At 44.9% G+C, this 10,000-nt stretch overlaps 2 non-coding genes across 2 annotated transcripts; both read right to left on the bottom strand.

Moving 5' to 3' along the window:
• Positions 1–1,439: 1,439 nt before the first annotated feature.
• Positions 1,440–1,594, bottom strand: LOC139997336 (5.8S ribosomal RNA). Its single transcript, XR_011802735.1, has one exon. It is a non-coding gene; the product is annotated as a 5.8S ribosomal RNA (ribosomal RNA).
• A 2,822-nt stretch (positions 1,595–4,416) lies between these two features.
• LOC139997331 (small subunit ribosomal RNA) lies at positions 4,417–6,340 on the bottom strand. The gene has a single exon (XR_011802731.1). It is a non-coding gene; the product is annotated as a small subunit ribosomal RNA (ribosomal RNA).
• Between the last annotated feature and the right edge of the window lie 3,660 nt (positions 6,341–10,000).

Genomic DNA, 10,000 nt, shown 5'->3' with positions numbered 1-10,000 from the left:
TCGCCTTAAAGCAAAAAAAAATCACACGCGCGTACGTCGTACGTACGGCGCGTGTATACCTCGTCTCTAATCAAGTTTCGTTAGTCTTTCTCGAGCCTCGCCAAAGAGGATCGTTCTCTTCCTCTGCGCGATCTCTCCGTGCCAATGTCAGAGATTATTCTCTCTTTCGCACGACGACGAAAACGACTATTTTCGACGATCCGAACAACTTTGTAACGGACTCACATGCACATCTTAAAATCGGGTACAGAAACGTTGCGCAACACCGTGAGCTTTTCTCTTCTTCGTCACCCTTAAATATAGCCGATCGTAGACGCACGCTAGATCGTAACACACTTTTCGTTGATTTCCGACGAACGTGGCTTTGGGCCAGGCGCGCGGGCAGAGAGATACGCGACCGACGGGGAAAAATTCGTCCCGATACATGTACGCGTACTCTCCGATCTCCGCGCAACGCTGGGGATCATCTCCCTAAGTCATCAGCGTTCGAAGAAATCTCGTGTGTCCGTTCCCGGATCTACGGCTTTCTCTGGGTTCGCGAAGAACAGAAAAAAGCACAGAGGATGAAAAACGCAACGACGACCCATCGATGCGACGGTCCTCGTTGTCTTCTCGTCAGTCGTCTCGCGCCTGCAGAATACATCTCTGCCGCACGAACAGACGGAGTGGGTATTCGATCCCTGGGGCTGTACGAGTAAAAACATCTTGATGAAAAGACGGTTGTGTTTCTTTAAGGCACACAGTTTTTCGTTACGCCACCAAGTTTAGGTTTAGGTTTTAATATCTTGGTTCTCTTTTCTCTCCTCTCTCGACTGACTTTGTTCAAAAATATTTTTGCTTTCTCTCAGTCTCGCCAAAAATTCATTTAAGACGACGTCGGGGGCGCGGTCATTCGTGCTTATCGAAGACTAACAAAACGTAGCAGAGGCTGATACAAAAAGAAAAAAAAAATCGGCCACGAAGAAAACTCGCTCTGTGTATCTCGATAACCGCGTCGACGACGACGGTTCTCTCCGCGCTCTTTTAATTCGTATCCTTCTTCTTGCGCTTCGTCCGACTCAGAAACGTTCGTAAAACACGAACGACGGCGGGTTGTCAAGCCAAGAAGGGACAGAGAAGAGACGGAGGTAGTTTTGCGAGTCTCCCGTGAACGCGATAGATTTTTCATATATATTTGTATCGAGAGCATGCGTACGCCGGTCTCCACACGATCCAGCGACGAACGCCGACGAACGTCCAACAATCGCTCGTACGTCGCGTACGAGCCCTCGACCGCTCTTTAATTCGTATTCTTTTGCTTGGCGCTCGTCCTCCGACTCAGAAACGTTCGTTTAAATATAAAACGAACGACGGCGGGCTGTCGACGAGGCAAGAAAGAACAGAGAGAGACGGACCGAGAGCAACGATACGCAACGCAAGCAGTCTTAGGTTTACGTGAGCAACCCTCAGCCAGGCGTGGTCCAGGAATTGTATCCGTGGACCGCAATGTGCGTTCGAAATGTCGATGTTCATGTGTCCTGCAGTTCACACGTTGACGCGCAATTAGCTGCGTTCTTCATCGACCCACGAGCCAAGTGATCCACCGTTCAGGGTAATCGTTTATGCATGGATTTTTGTTTGTGTACTCAGGTTTTTGTACTCTTATTCTCGGTTCGAAAGAAGCCGATATCCGACAAACGTCCGACCAACGGGAATCGAACGCGCGGAAGTCGCCATATGATTGACGACACGAAAATACGTTCGAAAACGAAATCGGACGGACTGCGCGACGACACACGCAGCCCGCCGACCGGGCGTAAAGTGCATTATAATATATAACAACCAACGAGATCGAAGCTCCGTTCGTCAGGAAACGACGGGGATATAACACCCGATTCTGAATCCTCTGTACAGCACACGATCTCGCGAAGAAAGCGCACGGTGGCTAGCCCATGATATATATATAAGTTCGTTCCTCTCGTCCAGTTATTCGAAGCAAACAGCCGATATGCATCTCCATCGTTCGGGTAAAAAAAAATCGATGGGACGCGCACGGTCGTAGTCTTCCTCGCGCGGTCGTTTCTTCCCGATAGCCAGAAGCAGAGTTTGAAAAACTCTAGCGACGGAACGAGGCATTAGACTCTCGACAACGAGGATACAGACACGGCCGGCGGTCCCCTCTGAATCGACTTCGGTGGTTCAGGTAAAAATAAAAAAAATCGATGGGACGCGCACGGTCGTCCTTCCTCTTCCTCGCGCGCGGTCTATTCTTCCCGATAGCCAGAAGCAGAGTTTGAAAAACTCTAGCGACGGAACGAGGCATTAGACTCGCGACAACGAGGATAGAGAGACGACCGGCGGTCCCCTCTGAATCCACTTTGGTCGCTCAGGTAAAAATAAAAAAAAATTCGAAAGGGACGCGCACGGTCGTCCTTCCTCTTCCTCGCGCGGTCTTTTCTTCCCGATAGCCAGAAGCAGAGTTTGAAAAACTCTAGCGACGGAACGAGGCATTAGACTCTCGACAACGAGGATAGAGAGACGGCCGGCGGTCCCCTCCGAACGGATGGCGACAACGACGACTAAAGCGCGAAAAATCGCGACGAAAAGGAACGCATCTCCGTTCAGGTGTATGTGTGTGCGTGCGTTTAAAAAAAATTCGATGGGACTCGCAGCCATCGGCCTCGCGCGGTCGTTTCTTCCCGATAGCCAGAAGCAGAGTTTGAAAAACTCTAGCGACGGAACGAGGCATATGACTCACGACAACGAGGATATGGACAGGCGGTCCCCTCTGAACGGGTCGACGAGACGATGGTAAAAGAGACGAACCGGACGAAACTTCCGTCGATCAGGTAAAAATAAAAAAAAATTCGATGGGACGCGCACGGTCGTCGTCGTCTTCCTCGCGCGGTCGTTTCTTCCCGATAGCCAGAAGCAGAGTTTGAAAAACTCTAGCGACGGAACGAGGCATATGACTCACGACAACGAGGATAGAGAGACGGCCGGCGGTCCCCTCTGAATCGACTTCGGTGGTTCAGGTAAAAATAAAAAAAATCGATGGGACGCGCACGGTCGTCCTTCCTCTTCCTCGCGCGCGGTCTATTCTTCCCGATAGCCAGAAGCAGAGTTTGAAAAACTCTAGCGACGGAACGAGGCATTAGACTCGCGAGGATAGAGAGACGGCCGGCGGTCCCCTCCGAACCAACTTCGTCTAGTTAAGAATCGTTACTCTTTACCATCACTCGCACTGGTATATATCTTTTCGGGCCAACATCCACGCAATGCGTTTTCGTTCTAGGTTACCCGATCCACGAGTACGAACGTACAACGTGGTTTCGTTTTGTCGAACATCGTATATCGTTCGCCGTTGAAACGAACGACAACGAAACGACATAGGAAGAACGAACGCCCTTTGGGTAGGAAGCACGTTTCGAGGAACGACGAGAGTTTGGAGAGACGCGCGAGATAGCTGGAGACGCGCAGATATAGGTATCCATGGATCTTCGAAGAGAACCTTCGAAGATATATAATTCGGTATCCTTTTTTTCTGCGGCTCGCTATTCGCGTTCTTTCGCTCTCGTCGACGACTCGTTATAGACGCTTCGTTCGATCCCAAAGAGCAGTCTTCCTTATGTCCCGTTGCTAGGAGGTGAGGCCTACGCAACGCAACTACGAAATATAGAAGAGGTGTGAGCAGTGATCTCTCCGACACGAGGCACTTTAGAGATTTTAGTTTATATATTATATTGTTCGTTCGTTGGATTTCCACGATGCAAATACGAAATACGAGATCGTGACGGCGGGTCTTTCTGTGTACGACCTCACGCAGGCGCCTCGATCGCATTTCTCATTACACGTGGTTTCCACTGTAACTTTTAGTTTTTTCGATATGTGTTCAGCTCAAGTTCCCTCACATATCGTTATTATTATTATTATTATTAATAGTAGCGGTTTCGTGTTATAGGATTCGGAGACGGCGGGTCTTTCTGTGTACGACCTCACGCAAGCGCCTCGAGAATCTTTTTAAGTTTTCCGTGTGTTATATTATTCGGAGACGGCGGGTCCTTCTGTTTACGACCTCACGCAGGCGCCTCGAGAATATTTTTAAGTTTTTCGTTTGTTATAATATTATTCGGAGACGGCGGGTCTTTCTGTGTACGACCTCACGCAGGCGCCTCGAATTATTCGTGTAAAAGTATATCTCTTCATCCCGATGATCGAGAGAGAGTGCCACACTCTTCGTATAGTTTCGTAACTGGAGCGTCTCTCACCTCCTTATTGTAAAAAATTTGGCTTTTGTCAAAGTATATAGCTTGTTAATACGTCGTATATACTTTGTGTCGATATAGGAGGAGTACGGCTCCTTACCGACGATATTATATATATTTTATTATACAGTGTTCAAGTCAAATATATTCTTTGTGTTTTTGTATTTTTCGTTAATGATCCTTCCGCAGGTTCACCTACGGAAACCTTGTTACGACTTTTACTTCCTCTAAATGATCAAGTTTGGTCATCTTCCCGGTAACATCGGCAATGCTTATCACATTGGCCGCGCACCAGTCCGAAGACCTCACTAAATCATTCAATCGGTAGTAGCGACGGGCGGTGTGTACAAAGGGCAGGGACGTAATCAACGCGAGCTTATGACTCGCGCTTACTGGGAATTCCTCGTTCATGGGGAATAATTGCAAGCCCCAATCCCTAGCACGAAGGAGGTTCAGCGGGTTACCCGGGCCTTTCGGCCAGGGAAAACACGCTGATTCCTTCAGTGTAGCGCGCGTGCGGCCCAGAACATCTAAGGGCATCACAGACCTGTTATTGCTCAATCTCGTGCGGCTAGAAGCCGCCTGTTCCTCTAAGAAGATTTGTTTGTACGTTGGTAGTAAAAACCCGCCGACCGAAGCCGGGGGCCTTCGAGATACCATAATTTACGTCTATTTAGCAGGCTAGAGTCTCGTTCGTTATCGGAATTAACCAGACAAATCGCTCCACCAACTAAGAACGGCCATGCACCACCACCCACCGAATCAAGAAAGAGCTATCAATCTGTCAATCCTTCCGGTGTCCGGGCCTGGTGAGGTTTCCCGTGTTGAGTCAAATTAAGCCGCAGGCTCCACTCCTGGTGGTGCCCTTCCGTCAATTCCTTTAAGTTTCAGCTTTGCAACCATACTTCCCCCGGAACCCAAAAGCTTTGGTTTCCCGGAAGCTGCCCGCCGAGTCATCGGAGGAACTTCGGCGGATCGCTGGCTGGCATCGTTTATGGTTAGAACTAGGGCGGTATCTGATCGCCTTCGAACCTCTAACTTTCGTTCTTGATTAATGAAAACATTTTTGGCAAATGCTTTCGCTTCTGTCCGTCTTGCGACGATCCAAGAATTTCACCTCTAACGTCGCAATACGAATGCCCCCATCTGTCCCTATTAATCATTACCTCGGGGCTCCGAAAACCAACAAAATAGAACCGAGGTCCTATTCCATTATTCCATGCACACAGTATTCAGGCGAAGGTAGCCTGCTTTAAGCACTCTAATTTGTTCAAAGTAAACGTATCGGCCCACCTCGACACTCAGTGAAGAGCACCGCGATGGGATATTAGTTGGACCGCCCCGCGAGGAGCTAAGCCCACCGATAGGACGTACCACATAATGCCAGTTAAACACCGCGAGCGGTGAACCGACACTGTGACACACAGATTCAACTACGAGCTTTTTAACCGCAACAACTTTAATATACGCTATTGGAGCTGGAATTACCGCGGCTGCTGGCACCAGACTTGCCCTCCAATTGGTCCTCGTTAAAGGATTTAAAGTGTACTCATTCCGATTACGGGGCCTCGGATGAGTCCCGTATCGTTATTTTTCGTCACTACCTCCCCGTGCCGGGAGTGGGTAATTTGCGCGCCTGCTGCCTTCCTTGGATGTGGTAGCTGTTTCTCAGGCTCCCTCTCCGGAATCGAACCCTGATTCCCCGTTACCCGTTACAACCATGGTAGGCGCAGAACCTACCATCGACAGTTGATAAGGCAGACATTTGAAAGATGCGTCGCCGGTGCTAGATGACCATGCGATCAGCACAAAGTTATTCAGAGTCACCAAAACAAACGATGGACGAACGGACGAGCCATCCGCCACCGATTGGTTTTGATCTAATAAAAGCATTCGTACCATCTCTGGTACGAATCTGTTTGCATGTATTAGCTCTAGAATTACCACAGTTATCCAAGTAAGTTTAAGTATGATCTAAGAAACCATAACTGATTTAATGAGCCATTCGCGGTTTCACCTTAATGCGGCATGTACTGAGACATGCATGGCTTAATCTTTGAGACAAGCATATGACTACTGGCAGGATCAACCAGGGAACTTTGTATTTTATATATATATTATATATTAGAGTCAAAAGACTCTCTTTTTAAAATAGCCTCAGAGTGTCGTAGGTGGGTCCGTAACACCGTACGACGAGACTTTTCGTTCTTAGTGAACGTTCGACGACACCCTTTTAATTCCCGTTGTAACGTCGAACGCCACTACTCTCTCTCCTCTCATTTCGCCACTCTCTCTTTACTTTCTTTCGTTCGTTTGATTGTTTGTGTGGAATATTTTAAGATCATTCTGTTCATAGGATCATTCTGTAAGAATGGTTTGTTGGTTGAACGAATATGCCTTAGCGGTAAAAAGCACGTAAACTGCATGCTGAACGTACCGTCCTCGTAAGAAACATATTCGTTCGTTCTTTTGATATTCTCCAATCAGAAAGAACGCACTTCCTAAAAGGTAGTACGCTCCCCATTAGCCTTTCGTATGTTTAAAACGTACTGCGTACGCTATAACATAAGTTTTGGAACGGTCTCTGCCGAACCAGCATGAATTGATACTCAGTTAGTAACAAGCACACTGCCCTAACTTTTTTTAAAGTTAGTGCGAGCATACAGGATCCAGCTTCCCGACTAAGGGGAACCTTGCCACGTTATTTGGTCATTACGTCCAGGACAGCGACCCGCGGCGCAGCAGTGTAGAGAAAGAGTCGATACGAGAACGAAGGAACAGTCGAGAAATAGTAAAAAAGTTCACTAAGACTCGAGGAGCGGTGACTGAATTCTCAACCGAGGCCGTAGAATAGCCACGCGCTCGACGCTGTTCCGTCCGGACCGTCCGACTCGACGTGTCTCTTATAGATACCAAAGCGCCGGCCGGACGGTCGGCGCCGGCCGGGCCAGCGGCCGGGCGCTTACCATGTAAAACCTCCGTTAGAGCGTACCGTCGGACTTAGTCTCTGAAACGCTCGACCACTTTTTTCGAATAAACTACCCTTAGAAAACATCCTATCGTCGAGATATTTTAACGCACCGCTTATTTTAATATTTCAAACGAGTTTTTATCGAAAAATTTAATTTTTTTTTTTTTTTCAAAATCGCATCAGTAAACCACCTCTTTTAACGAATACGGACAAAAACCACGTTCTTAATCGATTAGAACACGTTAAAACAACGAGAAATATGCAAAAAAATATATACCTTGCAACGTTAATTAACGAAAAAATTAAACAAATATCGCAGTCGTGTCAGTTCGACGGACACTAATTTTTTAAAAAATTCGAAAAAAACGTTTAATCCAGTTGTATTTAATAGAGATATAACCGTTTCTGCAAAAATATTTATACCTTATAACGCTTTTTAACGAAATAACTCGAAATAAGCTTTTCGGACTTTTCCGCCGGCCGAAATTTTTCTAAGTCCCAACGTACCGTCGGACTTAGTCTCTGAAACGCTCGACCACTTTGTTCCAATAAAGTACCCTTATAAAACGTCCTATCGTCGAGATATTTTAACGCACCGCTTATTTTAATATTTCAAACGAGTTTTTATCGAAAAATTTAATTTTTTTTTTTTTTTCAAAATCGCATCAGTAAACCACCTCTTTTAACGAATACGGACAAAAACCACGTTCTTAATCGATTAGAACACGTTAAAACAACGAGAAATATGCAAAAAAATATATACCTTGCAACGTTAATTAACGAAAAAATTAAACAAATATCGCAGTCGTGTCAGTTCGACGGACACTAATTTTTTAAAAAATTCGAAAAAAACGTTTAATCCAGTTGTATTTAATAGAGATATAACCGTTTCTGCAAAAATATTTATACCTTATAACGCTTTTTAACGAAATAACTCGAAATAAGCTTTTCGGACTTTTCCGCCGGCCGAAATTTTTCTAAGTCCCAACGTACCGTCGGACTTAGTCTCTGAAACGCTCGACCACTTTGTTCCAATAAAGTACCCTTATAAAACGTCCTATCGTCGAGATATTTTAACGCACCGCTTATTTTAATATTTTAAACGAGTTTTTATCGAAAAATTTAATTTTTTTTTTTTTTTAAAATCGCATCAGTAAACCACCTCTTTTAACGAATACGGACAAAAACCACGTTCTTAATCGATTAGAACACGTTGAAACAACGAGAAATATGCAAAAAAATATATACCTTGCAACGTTAATTAACGAAATAATTAAACAAATATCGCAGTCGTGTCAGTTCGTCGAACACAAATTTTTTAAAAAATTCGAAAAAACGTTTAATCCAGTTGTATTTAATAGAGATATAACCGTTTCCGCAAAAATATTTATACCTTATAACGCTTTTTAACGAAATAACTCGAAATAAGTATTTCGGACTTTTCCGCCGGCCGAAATTTTTCTAAGTCCCAACGTACCGGTCCAGAATGAGACAAAGTTCCAAAGGCCCGGTCGTATCCGTCCGTTTTTTTTTAACCTTCCACGGACGAAATAAACGTTTAATCCCGACGTAAAATACAATAATATAGCGATTTATATAAAAATATTCATACCTCATAACGCTTTTTAACGAAATAACTCGAAAAAACTTTTCGGTCCGAAATTTTTCTAAGTCCCTACGTACCGGTCGAGAATGCGACTAAGTTCCAACGTCCCGGGCGCGATCATACTTTTTTTATATAACTTTTCAGCGACGAAATAAATGCTTAATCCCGATGTAAAACGTCATTTTAAAGCGATTTATGCAAGAATATTCGTACCTTATAACGCTTTTAAGCGAAATAACTCGAAAAAACCTTTCGAATAAAAAATTTTTTTTTAACGTTTTCGGGACGAAATAAACGTTTAATCCCGACGTAAAATATAATAATATAGCGATTTATATAAAAATATATACGCATCATAACGCTTTTAAGCGAGATAACTCGAAATAACTTTTTGGACCGGAATTTTTCTAAGTCCCTACGTACCGGCCGGGGGATCGACGAAGTGCCAACCTCCCGGTCATGTCGGTCCGGAGGGGGCAATTTTTAAAAAAAATAAAACGAAATCGTTACGTTCGACTAGAATTCGTCGAACCATAACGATTTCTATAAAAATATTCATACCTCGTAACGCTTTTAAGCGAAATAACTCGAAATAACGTTTCGGTCCGAAATTTTTCTAAGTCCCTACGTACCGCTCGAGAATGAGACTAAGTTCCAACGTCTCGGGCGCGATCATACTTTTTTTATATAACTTTTCAGCGACGAAATAAATGCTTAATCCCGACGTAAAACGTCATTTTAAAGCGATTTATGCAAGAATATTCGCACCTTATAACGCTTTTAAGCGAAAAAATTCGAAAAAACGGTTCGATTAAAAATTTTTTTTTAAAGTTCTCGGGACGAAATAAACGCTTAATCCCGACGTAGAAATACATAATATTGCTATTTATGTAAAAATATATACGCATCATAACGCTTTTAAGCGAGATAACTCGAAATAACCGTTCGGTACGAAAATTTTTCAAAGTCAGACGGGCTCTCGAGCGTTGCTCGCTCGCTGCGCTCGCTCGAAAAAAAAACTAGCCCAACCCAAAACCAATCCCTTTTTCGCGTTCGTTCCTCGATTTCTCTTAAAATCGGAGAAACTGGCGGGATCGGTTTTGGGTTGGGCTAGTATAGGTTCGAGCGAGCGCAGCGAGCGAGCAACGATCGCGACCGTTACTTCGTACGTCCACGGTA

Source organism: Bombus fervidus, unplaced genomic scaffold (genome assembly GCF_041682495.2).
Source record: "Bombus fervidus isolate BK054 unplaced genomic scaffold, iyBomFerv1 scaffold0058, whole genome shotgun sequence".
Lineage (NCBI taxonomy): Eukaryota > Metazoa > Arthropoda > Insecta > Hymenoptera > Apidae > Bombus > Bombus fervidus.
The sequence above is the reverse complement of the archived record's forward strand: the minus strand, read 5'-3'. Positions and strand labels throughout refer to the sequence as shown.